This window comes from Cyanistes caeruleus, chromosome 1 (assembly GCF_971803275.1).
Source record: "Cyanistes caeruleus chromosome 1, bCyaCae1.hap1.1, whole genome shotgun sequence".
Lineage (NCBI taxonomy): Eukaryota > Metazoa > Chordata > Aves > Passeriformes > Paridae > Cyanistes > Cyanistes caeruleus.
Window position 1 is genome coordinate 93,671,074 of NC_141701.1, and position 18,775 is coordinate 93,689,848.

The window sequence follows — 18,775 nt, forward strand, 5'->3', positions numbered from 1 at the left end:
TTTGAGATACTGCTACATGCCACTGGATTTCAGTGGAAAGTAGCATCCAAGGCAGTATCTTTGTAGGTAGAATCTTGTATCTTTGATAGAAGCTGCACATCCCCAGAGGAACAGATTTATAGTCTAAAATCTCTGATGCTGAAAACCTGACATTCCCACTGCATGAATTTTAGGGAAAGTTTAGATCAATTTAACACCATTCTGGCCCCCGAGTATTGGAAACTCCACTTCTGGGTGAAGGTTGTGGGAAGGTTCTGCACTCTCTGGGGCTGCTCCCCAGTGCAAGCCCAACACAGCAAGGTGGGCAGCTGGGAGATTGGCTTCAAAAGCAGAGTCAGAGCAAAGCCAGCAACTCCTAAAGTGGACACATCTAACTTGCTCTGGCACTGCTAAGCTGTTCCTACATAATCACTCCTCTGTGGCCATAGGAAGACAAAATGCCATGGTGGATTTATCCCTGAATCCCAGTCTAGTCTTAAAGAAAATTGAAATTTTAGGTATCCTCTCAGATTGCATCCTAGGTAGTGCCAGAGTGTGCACAGAATCATTAAATCATGGGATGAGCCATGAAGAAAACAAGAATTATATGAACTATCCTGGAATCACTCCTGAAACAGACTGTATACACACTTGTTTTAAGTCATTTATGTGCCACCAACACCATCAAAAATATTACAGGAAATATTTTTTAACTAAAATTGCTATTTTCCTCATCAGTTATGCTCAATGGCTAATTTTGACTCTTCTATAATGTCACAATCTCAAGCAAACAAAAACAATGGTCAAGGGGGCAGCATGCAGAATATTTCATCTGGGGCAAAGATAGTGTAATACTCAGAAATGACTTTTTTCCCTTGTTTCTCCTCAGCTATCATTTTTCCAGAAAAGAGAGTAATTTTTAATCCGCTCAGAAGAAATCTGTTTGAGCAGTCAGGGCTATACTTAAAAACATATGAAAATATCTATGGATAGACATGAGCACCTGGAATAAGTCATTTAATGCCAGAGCATGAGAGGATCCCAGCTCAGAAGGGACTTTTGGGGGCTCTCCCAGAATCTTAAATGCTTGTTTAAGTTATTAGTTACTTGGATCATGAGTACTGCAGTCAGCCTGCTCTGGAGGAAGGAATCCCTGAAGAGAAAGCACAGTTTTGATGAATTTCCCTGTTAATCGCAGGACACAGAGCACACAGAGCCCATCACATACAGCCACCCAAGACAAGGCCCTCCTCTGGGGCCCACCACCTCCTCAGTCTCCAGCCCTCTGTCTTTCAGGGATGTTGGCTTCCCATTGGATTGGTTTCAGTTAAAGCAGTGCTAATTGAAAGAGCCTTCAGGTTTACTCTAGGAACTGAATGAGTTTGTTCACATACCTTCAGTGGAAGAAGAAACTTAGATTTAACAATTTATTTTTTTTTTCGCTCTTCTTCTTTTATCATTTACAATCCTTGGCTCCTAATGAATATATGTCTATATATAATTGCATTAAATTTATGAGATGTGTTTCAGTATTAATTATTTCATATATGTCAAAACATATTTTGGAAGCTGGCCAAAAATATATATAAATTTCTATAATTTTAAAGAGTAATAGCAGCAAAATACTAAATACAGTGTTGTAGCAATGAGCTTCTCACATAGTTCTTCCTCAAGATCCTGATTTAAATTCTGGTTTATCTATAAAAAAAAACCAAAAGACTACCAGCTTTGAAATTTTAATTTCCTTTTGAAATAAAGGTCTCATCTAGATAAAGCTGGTGTTGCTTGCCTCTCAATGCTCCCTACTTTCATTATACAGATTTTTTTTCATACAGCTGCTAAATCCTATTTTCACAAGAGAAAAAAAAAATTGCACCTCCAGTCATCAAAGCAGCATAATTTAGGCCTTTATTATGTCAGTCATGAATTGTCTTTCTTGTGAGCTCACAATGTCATAATATTCTTTCTGATTAATGAGGATCCTACAATTACAGGGTAGGAACCGTCATGCTGTACTGCAGAGCCTGTCTAGAGGCAGAAATTACTGTTAATGCTAATGTGTTACTGGAGAGCTAGTGGTGGAATTATTACTGTCAGCAAACCCAAAGGGTCTGCACCCACAAGATGGATGGCTTTTGTCATTTCTGGAATGCAGGTCTGGGAGGCCAATGAACTTTCACATGAGACCTCACCAATTCCCACTGCCACTTTCTGCATGTTTAGTGCCCCTGCTCACATTATTTGGAGCACCTCTGCCCACCTAGGAGGCTGCCAGATGGGGGTGAAACAAAAGGAAAAGCCAGCCTGCCTAAATGGAAATCTGCCATGCCAAAACAAACCAGTTTCAGTCTTCAAATTATAATCAGCTTCCCTCATGCAGGTGAAAGGCAAAATCAAATCAATAACTATTCAAATCAACCCTTGAATTGTTATAGGCAATTTGTTTCCTTTTTATTTGCTTACAATGCATTTTCCCACCTGTAATCACAAAAAAATCAAAACGATTTTACAAACCTATGTACTTTATGACACAGCCAGGGTACTTATTTTACACCCATGTGTGATCCCTGCTATAGAAAACTCAGGATATTTTCTATAATTGTATCTTTGACTTGGATAACTTAATCCTTTGACTAAATGGGAAAGGGACATGACATTTTATGGCCGCTTGAGTACTTTTCAAATTTTGCTCTCAGCATTTCTAGAGAGTACTTCAAGCTTTCTACTGTTTATTATTTTTCCACATCACTCAGTAGTACAAGCATACACTAAAGATCAAAAACATAAGACTTGAAATATGAAAACCAATTTTTCCCTTTAGAAAATAAATACTCAGGATGGGAATGATTAAATAACGAGCAGAACAAGAGATGTCAAAAACCAAAGTGTCTTTGATGCTGCACTTTCAGAACAATATAATCTCCCTTGAATCCTCCTCTTTTGTCACATCTCCTTATTTAATTTCATTCTAGAAGGATGTATCATGTTTGAACAACTCAAGTGGGGAGGCTCATTCCAGCTTCCAATATGTCAATGCCATTAAGTGAACACATGTTTTGCAGTGGAAGAGACTGGTTGATGTAGCAGTACAGTCATTATTCAGCAGACAGACATCCAGCTGAAAGCCATTAACCCAGAGAAAACAAATGACTGCTCTCAGGATTTTCCCCTCCAAGTTTATGCTGCTGTAAAAAAAAACACGTAGTCCCACACTGCAATTCTCCACATAAAGACCTTTCTTTACAAAAAAGGCATCCCCTTCACATGAACAAATCAATTTAAATATATCTCTTAGCTTGGAAAGGCAATATATATTAAGGAAATTGTTCTAGAAAGTAGGTGAAAGCAGAAGCAAATAATGGTTTAAGAGTGTGAACAAATATTACACTGTTTTCTATCACCTAAGGAGCTTCAAGCAGTCAGGAAGGGGAGAAGGAACAAAAACATTTGGACCTACCACAAGCTTTTTGAAGTTCTAGTTAAAAGTAATAGTCTGTTATATGTAGGAGTTCAAGAGACTAGCTGATTCAGTAGCATTTCACTGTTATTAAAAATATCATAGAAATGGTACTAGTCACAATATTTTAAGTATACTTAGTGATCTAATGATAGTCAACAATCAAGATTGTTAGGTAAATGAAAGATTCAGGTTTACAATATGCTGATGTTGCTAAAATCAGTGAGTTTAATACCTTGTTGAATTAGCATAACTAAAATTATGGTGGACTGCTCCATTTTGTATGGCAAAATCACAGGAAAAGTACACTTCATAAACTCTTAGCAACTCAGTATATTCCAGGGAACAAATGAATTGTATAAACAACAAAAATATTAATAGATTTTTCCATTGGATTACTTTTCTTGGGAGGTTTCCTGCAAAAGCTCTCGAGGAAGATGAATAATCATCTATATTCCTTTATGGCTCTTGGTAATACAAACTATAGTTTTGAAAACGTAAATTGATACACTGACCTTTCAAAACTCTCCAAATCTGTTTCTTTTGGAGCAGAAAGTCAGAGAGAAAGATGCATTTGAAGAGCAGGAACAAATAGGGTCTTCATAGTGAGGGAGGCTTGTAGACTAGCAGTTTCAGAGCCCCCGTTCTGATAAGTGGTAGCAGTGAATCTTTAGACAGTACAGTGCCGTACAAGTGAGCATATCCATGCCTTGCCTGTCCCCTAAATTTTGCTAATCAGCACGTTAAGTGTTCCTGAGCCAAAAGTTGTGCTCAGGGCAATGAACAGCAGCTGTCAGTGTATGGAGTTGCCATGAACTTGCCTGCCATCTTTTGAAATTTTGAGGAAGGAATCGTGCAGCCAAACCAATAAGCAGTGAGTACTATTTGGGGCAGCGTAGCAAATGCCAACCCTTGCAATTTCTCTTAACTCAGTACAGCCCCCCAGTCTACCAGCCCTCTTCTTGGGAAACATAGCCTTCCTCTCCAGGAGACTAAAGAGACTCCTGTTTGCTCTGTTAATCTAATAGCCATTTGCATCTAGCAGTTCCAGTATAATCATTAGAAAGGACTCTCAAAAGTGTCTCTAAAGACACTCTTAGAAGCCACTTCTTGGCTAACAATGTCTTCTTTTTTCCACTAATGTCAGCAGAAATTCCATGCAACTGCAGCAAAGCAGGACTGGGATTGGTAACTGCTCACCTCTGCTTTGTAAGGAGAAGTGATCCATGTCCAGCCTGTTCCTGGCCTTCACATTCATCATCTGCATTCCATAACACAGATGTTCATCCTTTTGCACCAGCATCTCATGCCTTTCTATTGCACAAAGGGAAGAACACCAGAGCACAAACTTTTTTATTTCTACCCCCACCCTCATTGTTGCAGATGATTGTCCTGAACAATTTAATGGAGAAGACTGTCAAGCTCCATCTTAAAAAAAAAATTCAACCATTCCATTATTTTTCTGAAGGTGGTTCCACAACCTTCTGCAGGCTGCCTTCTTTTCCAGATGGTTAAAAACTCTCTTCTAATTATCAGCCTGAATTTATTCATGGGATACATTTGTTCTTCTGCCAGTATTGTCTTGCAGCAACAAATTGCAGCCACAACTGAGTTGGGTTTGGATCAGCAAGATGTAACCTAAAGATAAAAGGATCATTGTATTGCATTTGTTTATAGATTAATTTTCCCTATAGTTATTTTAATAGAATAAAGTGAAGTGTTGAGAAATATAAATAAATGATATTGGCAGTTAAAATAATAGCTTACAAAGTTACATGACAATTAGCAGTCTCCCTAAATTATAGTTATATTATATTTAAATTATTACCATCTAATTATCTATATATGTATATCTCTATGAGCTGATTATCTGCAGCTTGTTAAATATGTAAGTGTTCTACAAAATCTTCAGTCATTAATAATAGATTAATTAAAAATTTATCAACATTGTGCTTTGAAGTTATTACACAGAAAATAACTTTCTCTCACATATTAACCTGATGAACTGATCTGGCTTGTTAGAAGAGCCTTTTGTATTCTGCTGATGTCTTTTGTAGTACTTGAGCCTTCTGCTGAGCTTGACCTTGGCCATCTCTGGGAGCCATATTTCCCTGCTCCTGCTTCTGATCCTTCATGGCAAGCTGCTGTCCCTCACTCTGCTGCCCACCTTCTCCTCTCAGGCATTTGCCATTTGCCTTCTTCACCTTCTTGTGCTGCTGATGGATGTGTTCAGAGAAAACAGCTGGACTCTGTTATAGCCCTGTGGCTAGAACCATTCTCATGGAAGACAAATAAACTCCACTGTCACTGATCTTTGTATTTTTGCTTTACAGGTTATAAAGGATTTTAGCTTCTCCAAAAAATGTTAAAAAAAAAATTTTAAAAGGCTAACAATTCGACCAGTTTTCCTGAGTTCCCCTCTCACGCCTGTTGGAAACTATGATTTTGATTTGCTTTAAATTAAAACAAAATGCCCAAAGATGACATTATAGAAAAAAAGGGATACAGACAAATAATATTTCCCTTAAGTCTGAGTTGCATTAATAGTGGGCCAGCATTTTCTTTCTTTCAAACATTCACCCTTGAAACAGGGTAATATTCCTAAAGGTGTATTTTTGCATACATATCTCTAATTTCATCTCACAAAAGTAATACATAATACAAAGATAAATAGTAGCAGGTCACTGGATTGATGGCTTGGTAATTTTTTAGAAATTTTTGCAGATTATTTTGTAATACATTTTGCCAAGCATATAACACTTAATTCCAACTTTGAGTCCAACATTTGAGTAAGTTTTGCACAGTCTCTCCCTAAGCTTTAAATTTCCTGTTGCTGAAGATGACAAGGAGAAAGCAGAGACTGCTATGTAACCATGACCATGAGAAGACAGGCTCACCCTGGGCTTTTGCATTTCCAGTGGAATATAAGTGACCTCAGTGGAATAGAATTCAAGAAAAGAGGTGACATTTCCCCCTCCTTCCCTCCATCAATAAAAAGATTCTGTGTGTGGTTTATTTTGCGCAGTATTTCAATTGGAAGATTAGCTAGCTTTCATGGGAATTAACAGAGAGTCCCATCATTCACAGATGACTTGGACAATAAAATCTGTTTTCTGTCATTAATCTGGCATCAACTGGCTGACTGGTCACCTACAGCGAACCGTGAGAGATGGGAAGTGGGGAACAGTCATGTTTATTCACCAGATAGTACTGTGGAAAACAAACACAAAATTATCTTGGGAAAACTGTGGACCACAGAGAGGTTCTTGTCTGTTCAATGCAGGGAGCAAAGTTATTAATGTGATTTCTCAGAGCTTTTCTCTTACCCACAGTTCAGGGAAGGAAGATATTTTCCTCTCATTGGAGGAAAGAATGGAAAACAAATATACAGAAGTTTGATAGAAGTACAAAGAATAAGCACTGACAAGCCTTTGAGGAACTACTTATTCATTAATAATATTTACTTAGCAACAGCAGATGCTTGAATGTCAGCTTTTCAGTGTTCCAGTACAGAATCTACTTTAATGTCATTACAGTAAGACCTCAGTATGGCTGTAGATCAGATCTCTGGGTTTAGAACCACACCTCTGCAGGAATCAGCTTTACTCCACATAGACAACTTGAGAAGGCACCAAGCAGTTGAAAAGGGGACTTCAAAAGTGATTTGAATTTCAGCTTTGTTGCTCAAGCACAAGCAGTTTGTTCAGTTTGAAATTTCCAGTCCTAGATGCCATAAGAAGGCTCAGAAAACATGTTTGCTGAGCAGCACAGGGGTTGCAGTGCAGTACCCATGACAAATCTCAGAAGGTAGAGTTTGGGCAAATTTATTAAAGCTGGCTTCAAGTGAGTAGAACTAAAACTGAGTTATTGAGATGGCAAACCAGTACCAGACTTCACCACAGCTTGGTCAGCTGAGCTCCACTTGACACCAACAGGTATGCCAACAGTAAAGCAGAAGATCATGTTGGCTGCTACATCTACAGGTTTCTGATTTTGAAGATGGACAAAAGCTTCCAAACCAGAAAAAATAAAGAACTCAGTACCTGTGGGCCTTGGTTCTTCAGCCACCTCCATGATTACATAGCAGTGAATGCTTAGACTCAACCAAACCTTTCAACAGGACTCCCAAAATCCATATCAAAAGCAACTGGCTGGTGACACATCCAGAGAAAACCAAAATATGCAACAGGAAGTGCAATTTTCCATCCTACATTTCAGAACACTCTGCTCTACTGTGAACTCCTCAGTGACACTACTCTAGGTTAAAAAGTTGGAGATGGGCACCAGGCCCAGTGGTAGCCAAGATATTGTGTATTTTGAATATCTGAAGTACAGGATGCCACTCAGCTCTGGGCAGCTGTGCAGGAGCTAATAGCCTAGACAAAATCTTCCCTGCGTGCGTGAGGCTCTCTGCACTTTTCTTTTTGACTTACATGAGTAAATTTTGCCAAAAGTGAGAGAGAAGAGCTGCTTACAGTGAGTGATGGTGTTGACCAGAGGAGTGCTGAATGAAAAGAGGCTGTGAGTCCAGGACCTTCTCCCCTCTCAGACACAAAATACACTCAGGTGGCTAACAGGAGCTATTTTGCTACCCTAGCAGTCTTCAGCTCCAGGGTTAGTCCTCACAGAAGCAAGGACTCCCACCTGATCTTCTTCTGGTTCTCTTTGGGGCTGGCTTCTTCCACAGATGGCCCATGACTAGTGACTGGTTTTCAAGTTATCACTCAAGAACTTTGCATGAAAAAAAAGTACTCTAAGAGGTTTCCTGATAATTTACTTTAAATAAGAAGTATTGAACTGTGGCAGTGGTGGCTGATTTTGTTCACTGCACTTGTAAAGCCTTGCAATAAAGCCACTTATAAGTGAATTTATTTTTTTCTGTCCATTATTAGCATGCACTTCGTGAGCTAATTTTTCAGTTCAGCAGGATTAATTGAAGCACTGTAAAGAAAACATCCTATACAATAGCAACTCAGTGTGTGTGGCAGTGTGTGTTCAGGCCATTTATTTCTGAGACATACATAAGCACAGGCATGTTAGCTTTTTGTTTTGTTTTTGTTTGTTTGTTTGGGGTTTTTTGTAAAAACAAATCCATTTAAGAAGTTTGAGTGCTCCATTCCAAGCAACATGAAGTTCAAAAGAGAATACAGTGAATATGTCAGGAAGGTACTGATCAACCCTTTTTTGTCTTCTACAAAATGTATTTATTATCTTGGAGACTGAATTTTCAACTAATCAAAATACAATAGTGAGAAAACAACTTTGCATGGTTGTTCTTCTGGCACTTACAGAGTATTCTACAGTAAAAAAAGAATTTAAAATTTTGAGCTGAAGAAAATTATAACCTCAGTCAAAAAGAAGGATAAAACAAAAGCAGATCAGTAGAGGATGTAATTTAAGTCAGCCCTATTCACTGGCTAGGCACAAGAATGTATCAAACGTAGGAAAAGCTCCATTTTTGTGAACTAAAATTAAGTATCATAAACCAAAATGATACTTGGCTTCACAGAAAAAGTTATTACAATAGTAATGTTACACTCTTATACAGTTTTTTTATCTTTAGGTCTCAAGGCTGCTTATAGTAAACGCACATAAGGGTTGTTCAACAGTTACAAAGTGCACAAAGCCTGGTTATAAAATACTATTTTTAAGCATGTTCCTTATCCTTTTAAACACACTTAGATAAAAATGTGACCCACAAGGTCTAAATTGTCTCTTGCTTGCACTGACATATGTAAGATTTGCTCAAATTAATGCCACAGAGACTTCAAGTGAACCAAAACAACTGAACAGCCCAATCACATTTATAGAGAACATTAAAAGGATAAGGAATCAAAAAGCTGGCCCAAGTATATGGAAATTAATAGAAAGCTCTCCTTTTTATTCCCACCCTAGATGAGAAGGTGAAATACCTACCGAAACAATTGGTGTTGGGAACACACAATATCCCTGAGGAGAAATCTCTACTATTGCACATGTTTAGAAGTTAAGAAGACAGACATAGAAAAGAAGCAATCAGATCCCTAGAATTAATAAAACTTCCATACAGAAAAAAGATCTTTTGATTATGGGATTTGAAGTCAGCACCAAGAGCTACTGAACAGTTTCAAGACAAGGACAAGATGGGAAAGGTGAGCATGTCTGTGTCAATAAAGAGTCAAAGCCACAAGTTCTTTAAGCAGAAGAAAACACTTTAAAGAGGAATCACAGCAATCTAAATACTGATAAATAAAAGGTCCACTACAAACCTCACATACCTTTGAGGGTCAGTCTATAGCAAGAAGCAGTTCCAATTTGTACAAGATCCCACGTATTTTACCATGCAAAGGAAAGGAAAGACTGCAACTAATCCTATTTTCTGCCTTCTTCAGCTGCTACCTTCAGACGAGGGCACGTGCACAGTGACTTGTGCTCTAGAATTCCAGGTGTCTAGCTATGGCAGTATGCTCTGACCAGTAACCTATTCCAGAAGACTCAATAACTGACTTTAATAACTTAGCTGAGACTAAATTTAGCTAACACTTCCATTGGGGAGTTTCCATTTCAGTGATTAACTCTCCAGGGAAAAAAAGACTTTATAATATCTAACAGGACATCCAAGCACACAAACAATTGCTACTTTTCAGACTGTTCCTTAATATTTTTATAGCATATCTGTGGGCAGATTTAGATTTTATTAGGTAGAAATTACATGGAGGCAAAAAAAAATATTAATTACTGTCTTCTAAACAAAACAGCCTGATTGCAACAGGAATCTTACACCTTCCTTTAATTGGTCAAGCCAAAGTTGTCTCCTATTACTGGTTTCCTGATCTATTTGCTCCAAGTTTTGACATTAAGTGGACACTATGCCCACCCAAAGTTTGCAGAATTATCTGGCATTTAGGTTAAAGGCTTACAACAATCACACAAAAGTTGTTGAGGTTCAAAAGCTTGGCCCATAAGCCAAGCAAGTTCTTGGAATTTAATCAACTGGAAAACTTTTAGTAAGGAAGACTGGAAGACTGGTCAGCTTTGTGAAGAGGATGGGTAAACTAACCTTACAAAACAAACGGACTTAATGTGAGGTATGTTTCCTGCATGATTAGCTATGCAAACAAATCTATTACTGACTTAATAGCAGAAGGGTGAGCCTGTAAACTAGAAAACCAATGAAATGTTTCTTGTTAATTGGATCTTCCTTTTCTGGGAACAATATCTCTGATTTTTTTTCTTTCTTTTTACAAATGAAGCTGGGGGTTGCAACTTAGCAAATTCTTTAATCATGCAACTAACCACACTATCCATTATGTACAGCACAGTGCATATTTGATCAATAGCACTGTTTTTGTTAATGCTATATGAACTAAATAATTGGGGAAAAAAAAATCCTTCAAATTTTGTGGGTATTTTCAGTTGCTGAGTCAGAAAACAAAATAAGGCCTAACATCTGCTTTTATTTCTTGTTCAGTAAAGCTTGCATCTCCCTTCAGGACTAAGAGCAAGCAAACTGCTGCTAACCATGATAATTACACAGTACTCAGCATGGTGAGTAGAATAACATTGTAATTGTCCAAGGGTTTGAACAATTTGGACTGATTTTGTATAGTGTATAATTTACAGTAAAGATTCAGAATGTGTTTTCTTTGCTCCACGAACACTTTCATCCTTTAGCTTTGGATCATTATGCATGAAGACAAGCATCTACAATCAAATTCAATCCAGATGAAGAACATCTGCAAAAATAGAACAATTTCTTTTATTGACATTTACATTTACATCAGTGTCTGATTTTGCTTCTGACAGTCAAGGTAATATAAAATAACCAAGACCCCACGGAGTCATTCAGACTAAATAAAAGTATGCAAACTCTTGAAATTTTACCGTAATCAAAACAAATTAGTGACAGTGACTGAAGCCGGGTGAAAGGACTCAAGAAAATATTAACAAGCTCTGTGCTTGCATATGGTTTATTTTCCTTCATGAGGTCAGGGCCAGACTCAGTCATATGCAGCTACATATTAAGACCCTCATTCTGCAGAAATCCAAGTGTTTATTTTTACACACTGAAGAGTCACTGTGAAGCAACTGGGACTAATAACGATTGAGAGCAGTTATAAATCAGGGCCCACATAATTTCTGAGTATTAGATGCGGTGGTGCACAGCAGTGGGAACAATGAGTACCACAGCCATCGTCATTGCCACTGCATGTAAAGCAGCAGCATGACCTAACAGGGCTCTAGCCTTTATCAGAAAGAACAGTTCATCACTGTGAATGTACAGTATCATCCTTTATGAGACACAGACAAAAATCCCTACAAAAATAATCAGAAGTCTTAACAATGGTTTATTTTCTATGGCTGTTAAAGACCTATTTTTTAATTATTTTTTCTTTTCCTGGATTTGTTTTAATTGGGGGAGGAAAGGGGAAAATTAACCTAATGAGAGGTGGAAGGAGGAAATATTTCTCCACCAAAAACTGTCTTGAACATTTTTGTTCTTGACTTGAAATGGGGATTTTCTCTCTCAGAGATTCCACTCCACTCTTATTTTGGTTAAAAAAAAAAAAGACACAAAAACTAGCAGGATTTGTTTTTTCTTCTGTTAATGTTTCATGGCTGCTGTCTATAAAATGGAAATTATATAAGTACTATATATGGGCCACTTTCATGAAAGAATTTAAGATAAATATTCCAAATAGTTACAAAGTTATATCATAGCATGAAATAATTCCAGCAGAGAATTTAATACTGTTTCTAAATCACAGGATTGTTGCCAAAATGACCTTTATAATGCTACTGAATTCATTCCTGTTAGAGAACGTAAAGAGGTCATCATGCCAATTGCCAGGTTTATATACCCCCTCAGAATAGCAGTAAGTGAAACACTAAATCCAATGTCTGCTTTTCTAAAAATTACTCAGTAGAGATACCTAATAGACAGTTCAAAACTTTCTACACTAAGTGGTTTCCAATGTTTCTTCATTTCTTACAGTAATATTTTAATTCCACTATGTAAAACTGAAAAAAAAAAACCAAACAACTATTTAAATTAGCATTAAGTCTAACAGCTAGAGTAACTGTAAAAGAATTTGACTTTACACTTGCATTTTATGTATCTGACCTTTAAGTGTGTCACACAAAGTCCTTTAAAAGTAAGACTGAAAATACAATTTTTGAAAAGCTTCCTATCAAAATGGACATAAAACAGTAGCAGGTACTGGACAAAAAGTATCAGTGTTCATTTATGCTTAGACAGCTTTATTCAGTACAATGAAGATGGAAGCAAAAAGAGAATTTTTATATAAGGTGGTATCCTGCTTCTTCTTCTAATGTTAACAAACGTTACTCAGATCTGGAAAGCAAGGCTGTGAGCTCTTGAGGTGAGGAGACCTTGGGAGTCAGAAACAGATTTTTCAATTAATTTAATATTCACCCTTACGATGCATTTAACACTGTAATATTGCAAGTCAAAACTTCAGAAAAATCTCAGTTACCAACAGTTGGTCTAACAAACTTTAAAGCAGATGCTGCCAAATTAAACAACAAATAATAAAAAGCAAGAAAACAGAAGAAAATAAGGGTTATTGGCTTAAGGAGGTTTTCTCCTCATTATTATATTTCTGGGGAAATTATTTCCTTCTTGCACTACTTTCATAACAGCTCTAAAACAAGGTGATGAACCACTATGAACAGAAGACAACCATTCGTGCTTCTTTCCAAACTATGCTTGGCTTCTGGGGCATGGATTCCAATGTTCTCTCCTTGAGGGAAAACTCAAAGCACCACACACGCAAAATTAAATGGTCCCAAACTGACTACTGTGCTCAGCAACAGTGTTTATCCAACACACAGAGGACTTCCTGAATTATATCAGACCCAGAGCATTTACTTAGTAGGAGGTTAAAATCTCCTTCCTGACAAAGGAGAGCAAGACCAAATGAAAGACAGCAAACAGATTGAGGCGCAGAATATTTTGGGAGATGCTGCTCCAAGGCGACATGAGCATGACATCTTTTCTTGTCATAAGCACTAATAGCAAGAATGTCACCACAAGCCACTCTCTGCTGTTTCTAAGTGATTAGATTTACCTATATATTGGTATATGTATAATATATTTGCATATTCATTGATGGTCCTGTCAGGTCCAGGCCTCAGGTGTATTTTTTGCAGAATACAGCAGCAGTGAAGGAAGCAGACCCTGCTTTAAACCATCAAAGCATATCAGCACAAGAAAGAATAAGTTCATAAACAAGTTACCAAACTGAAGTGCTTGCACACATCCCTTCTCCCCTAAAAGGATAAATTTTATTTTACTGAACACACTCTAACCTGGTGTACACAGGGCACAAGGCTCCCTCCCTATCCCAGGGAACTGATGTATAGCTCTCAAAATGAAGGAATGGATCACAAGTGTGGAGGACAGAAAGTGGGAGGGACCATCTCTCCCTCACACTGAATAGCAGCATTTAATCAAGGTGTTTCTGGACACAACAGGAAACCAAATTTTAAGTTGGCAAAGGCTTACCTTAATATAAATAAAATAACTAACATAAAACATTTTCTTCCTTGGCTGAAGAGGCAATTGAGTAGGACTTAGGGAATATGCCTTTCAGACATCTGAAATCCTGAATTAGATCTTAATTTTTTTAGGTTCTCATTTGAAGACTGTAATGAATCTCAAATCCATTCCAGGGAAAAGAAAAAGAATCAGAAAACCTGCAAAGTAAATTTCCCAAAGGTCCTCAGATTCTGTCCACCTCTGACAGATTTTCTGTCAGGAGGATTTGACTCTGTATTTGCCTGGTATTTCCATTCCATTTCTTTGGCAATACTGAAGCTCCTTTTGCATGACAAAATTCTAATCACAAATTTAAGACAGTCCACAGTGTTTAAAAAAAAAACCCAACAAAACATACTGAAGTTCAGGAGGGTTGGGATCTAGTCCAGAAAACTTAATTGCAAAGCAGGGTTTTATTTATGTCAGCTTTGCAGAAAGCAACATTTCAAATTCTGATAGAAGACCTTTATATCTAGGCTCTACATTAAGCAGTCTGTTGTCTGGAAAATTATGCCAGTGAAAGGAAAACTGTTTTCTTAATTATCTCAACCCATTCTAACCTCCATGGTATTTTTTTTTCTTTTCTCTTTTTTTTTTTTTTTAATAAGGCTCAACCTGTGCAGTTCAATGTATGTTTACTTTCTCAGAAAGAGGAAGAAGACTGAGGTGTTTTTTATTAAATGATGAAAATAATGGAGCTGTGAAGAGGTTTTGTGTTTTTGTTTTTTCTTGTTTTTCTTTTGAAGAGTTTAAGGATACATGCAATAAAGCATGTCCCAAAGGGCAGATGCAATTTCTCACAGAGAGATTTCTCCTGATAGCATTTTTTTTTTCCAGGATGTGATTTTTCTAGTAGAGTTAAATAATCCTTTAATGTGGACATGCAGTAATGGAAAGTTTAACACTTTTCTAGGTCACTGCTATATTGAAAGACTCAGGTATCAGGTCAGATACCCAGCTTCTCTAAATCAGCATAATTTTACTGAAAACACTCCAACAGGACTTCACTGCTTTAGAGTGGCTATAGGCCTAGACACAAATCTTCCAGAAATAAAATATCCAACTAAAATAACCTTCCTCTCCATTCTTAGAAAAGTCTTGATTTATAGGTACTTGGAACACACAGAAAGGGGTCAATACCTTTTTGCCTTCCTCAGTCATGAAAGCCCTTTATTTTTTATGCAGTTTGATTTCAGTGAAGAGGCTTGAGGTAATTAGCTTTGAAACCCATTTGGTGAACAACCTTATTCTCTATCATCTTTCTCCTGCAGTTAGCTTTATCCTGTTTCATGTAACATCAGTAGGAGACACACCATGCCAATCCCACCTGTCTACTTCTCTAAACACAACACTTCTGAGGTTCAGTTATGTATTTCAGAAAGGACTTTGAAAGAAACAGTGACAGTAGTTTCTGTAATGGCAGAAAAAAAGAAAGCATGAAACAATGAGAAAGCAGTTCTGATTTTTTTTTTTCCCAGGAAGCTTCAAATGGTGCATTCAACAAGTGACTGGCTGAAGTCACAGAGTGCCAGCCATTGATCCCTATCAGAGAAAAACCTCACCAAAATCGGGTACAACCCATTTTTTATGTCTCTCTAGAAACCACAAATGAGCTATTAGAAATAGCGCATCTCTCCATGGCAAAAACAAAAGAGTACCACAGGTTGCTCCTCACATCTGATTTTATCCTCTAGGAAGCATTTGATGCAGATCTGAAAGCTCCTAGATCAGTTTAGGATGTTCTTTGTTTCAAGAATCTATTGTATGTTATATTCTTCACTGGAGTGTTTTGTGATGCCAAGCACAATGCAACAAGGATATTTCAAATTCACATGAAAGCAACAGAAGCTAACTTGGAGTTTAAAGCCATTACTTTATTACTGAAAAGTTGTGGTTTGAAGTAATTACTCCAATATGAATCAAAGGAAAATGTATGCTGGGCACTGGATCTAGTGAACATGAATCTGCAAGGCAGTACAACAAAATGAGTATTTTGATTTACATATATTTCTTGTTGCTACTTGCACTTTTGACTCTGGATGCATGTTCCTAGTATGCCTTAGAGCCATGATTCTTAAAGTTAAAATAAATGCTAAAAATATATATATAAAAATTATTCTTACTTCTGAACCATGCATGACTGGTTGCACACAGCACAGGCACGAGAAGCTCCATCCAAAGCTCTGCAGAACAGTCTTGAGGGCAAAACAGCAGACTGAACCAGACAAATCAATTTTTTGAAAGAAGTAACACAAATGAAAAAGAGCAACCAAGAGCCTAAGCTACAGGCAACCAAAAGCATTGTAGCCTCTTTTGCTTTATAGATTAATATGGATTATGACTAATATAAGGCTTTCATCGACCCACAAAAAAACTTGAAAGGAGTTTGTGCTAAGTTTCAGGTAATATAAAATGATGAATTTACCTATTCATTCTCATTGTCAATTATTAAAGTTAGAGCCCTTCATGGCAACATTTTTCAGTGTTGAATATTTTTATATATTCCAATGACTTTTAAGAAGTGCTGCTGCTATCTTTCCATTAGAGCTGTCCCCCTTCCCTTAAGGTATGTGTCTATGTATTTGGCTAACTGAAAGGGAGACTCATGTAGAGCAGTTTGTACGTAATCCAACATTTCAGCATTTTCATAATTTGTGAAGATACAGCTCAGCTAGAATACATTTCCAGTGAGACTGAGGTAGTTGAAAGCAGGGACATTTTATGAGCCTAACTGCTATAATGCAACACAATTGTCCCCATCTGTTTAAATCTATAGTTTCACTAAGTGAGGAGCAAAGAGGCTAGAGCATGCATACACAATGGTCACAACATGTGCAGTAAGGAACTTTATATAGGAGGCTCTTGTCACAAAGTGTATGAGACACTTTTCATATCAGATAATCTCAGGAAAATAAGTGGAGAGACAGCAGGGAACACCATCAGTGGAAAGAGAAGAAAAGGAGACAGTGTTGCAACTAATGGTGAAAGTATTTGATTTGCCTATAATAGTAGCATTGACTTTTTATTTTGTTTTCATTTCATCATTGAATTTATTTGTACAACTGTTCTTAGAACCATATAAGAGTCTAAGTACCTAAAGATAAAACTTTATTTTTAAAAACTACTGCTTCTATTTTTAGTGCTTTGAACATTTTAAATAACCTTGACACCCATACTTCAAGACCTCCAGTGTATCACTTTTCTAGAAGAAAAATCTGTCAATCTATAATTGAAGAGTAATGAGGGAGATCCTATGGCAATTGGCTTGCACTATTCCAGCATTAAATTATTTTCTTTAACCTGACTTCAGTTGTTTTATTATCAAAAATACCCATCTTAGCAAGAAAAATCTCTTTTCAGAGCTAAACTACTTCAAATATTATCCAGGCAAATACCAAAGTTACAGAGTAGTAGACAGGTCACCTTCCATAGGCTCAGTTCTGTTGTACTTAATTAGGCAGAGACCAGTAGTGTCCTTAGTATGTATCAGAAATGTGGGTAAATACCACTGACAGTACTAATGCAACTAGATTTATACATGCAGCTGGCAATACAAATAGACAGCTTTTTTTTTTTTTTTTTTCTGAGGTTGTTCAACTTTAATTTATCAAAACAGACATTTTTACTCCCTCTAATCATCCATTCTCACTGATGTTTCTCAGGCAGGTAATTTATGCTATTATTAACATGCTTAAAACTTCCAGCAATTCAGTAAATCTCCATTCCTTCAGTGCTAAATTGTGCTAAGAAAAAAAGCACAGTAACATCAAAAACAATTGCCAATACTATGATGTTCCAACAGAAAGAAATTTCTTCATTTTTTCCTTACAAAATAAGCAAGAGAAAACAAAGAAAGTGAACATCCTAAAGAATGTAAAATGTAAAGTTGACACAGGCTTAGGGCATGTTGGTTAAAAAGTTATGATGAAACTCTAAACTGGAAGAGACATCTTCACTGCAAGAAATTCACAAATAAACAGTGATTGCTCCCCAAAGACTTCAGACAGGTAGAATGCGAAGGTAGGACACATTTAAGGATACATAGGTTAAGAGGGAAAGAGAAATAAATTATATGGCAAATGAAGCAGATCCTCTTTGTCCCACATTTAAAGCATCACATCCTGTGAAATTTCAGCTAATAGCCATGAATTGCAGAAAATTAGCTCCATATATAGGATGGGAAAAGCATTTGCTGACCTTTACAGAAATTCGCATCACAGAATAACCAAATATTCATATTAAAAGGAAACCCAATCTATGAAACAGAGTTGCAACAAGGAGCCTTTAGGAGGAAAATTATAGTCCCATTCCTGTATTCTTCCAAGCCAGTGTTCAGCACTCTAAAACATTATGCCAGGAAAGAAACAACACATGTTGAGGATCCCACTATCCTCCATCAGGACATTGGCTCTTTATGTGCATGTTGTAGGCAGAATACTCCTACTTCCCGTTGGACACAGAAGGAATCCCTAGAAGGACTAAGGTGAATTTTATAGATAGCAGCTGAGCTGAAATAGTTTAGAGGTGGCAAAAAGCATTTCCTGCTTAGTTAAGATAAATATATGAAACTTAAATATCAGGACCACACCAAACACAGAAAGCAAACATATTCTTGGTTGTTCCTGTGCCTTGGGCATCCAAGATTCCCAAAGGCTTCTGAGTAGTGGACAGGAAGTGCAGAACCTGTGGAACAAAATAAACTGGAAAGAAACTTCTGTACCTCCATTTCTGGATGTCTTCAAATTGCCAGTAATGGATATGCCTTCAAAATTAAAAAGTCATCAAATTTCCTGGAGATC

At 37.1% G+C, this 18,775-nt stretch overlaps 1 protein-coding gene across 2 annotated transcripts in view; it reads right to left on the reverse strand.

Annotated features, from left to right (window-relative positions):
• The window catches only part of LOC147655747 (uncharacterized), a 140,330-nt gene that overhangs the window by 19,644 nt on the left and 101,911 nt on the right, over nt 1-18,775 (reverse strand). Inside the window, exon 9 of one of the 2 annotated variants that reach the window (XR_015274119.1) lies at nt 1,406-18,659. The exons of the other annotated variant lie outside the window; for it this stretch is intronic. The gene's annotated coding sequence lies outside the window, so the exon portion shown is untranslated. Of the gene's footprint in view, nt 1-1,405; nt 18,660-18,775 lie in introns of those variants that run through there. 2 annotated transcript variants of the gene reach the window in all.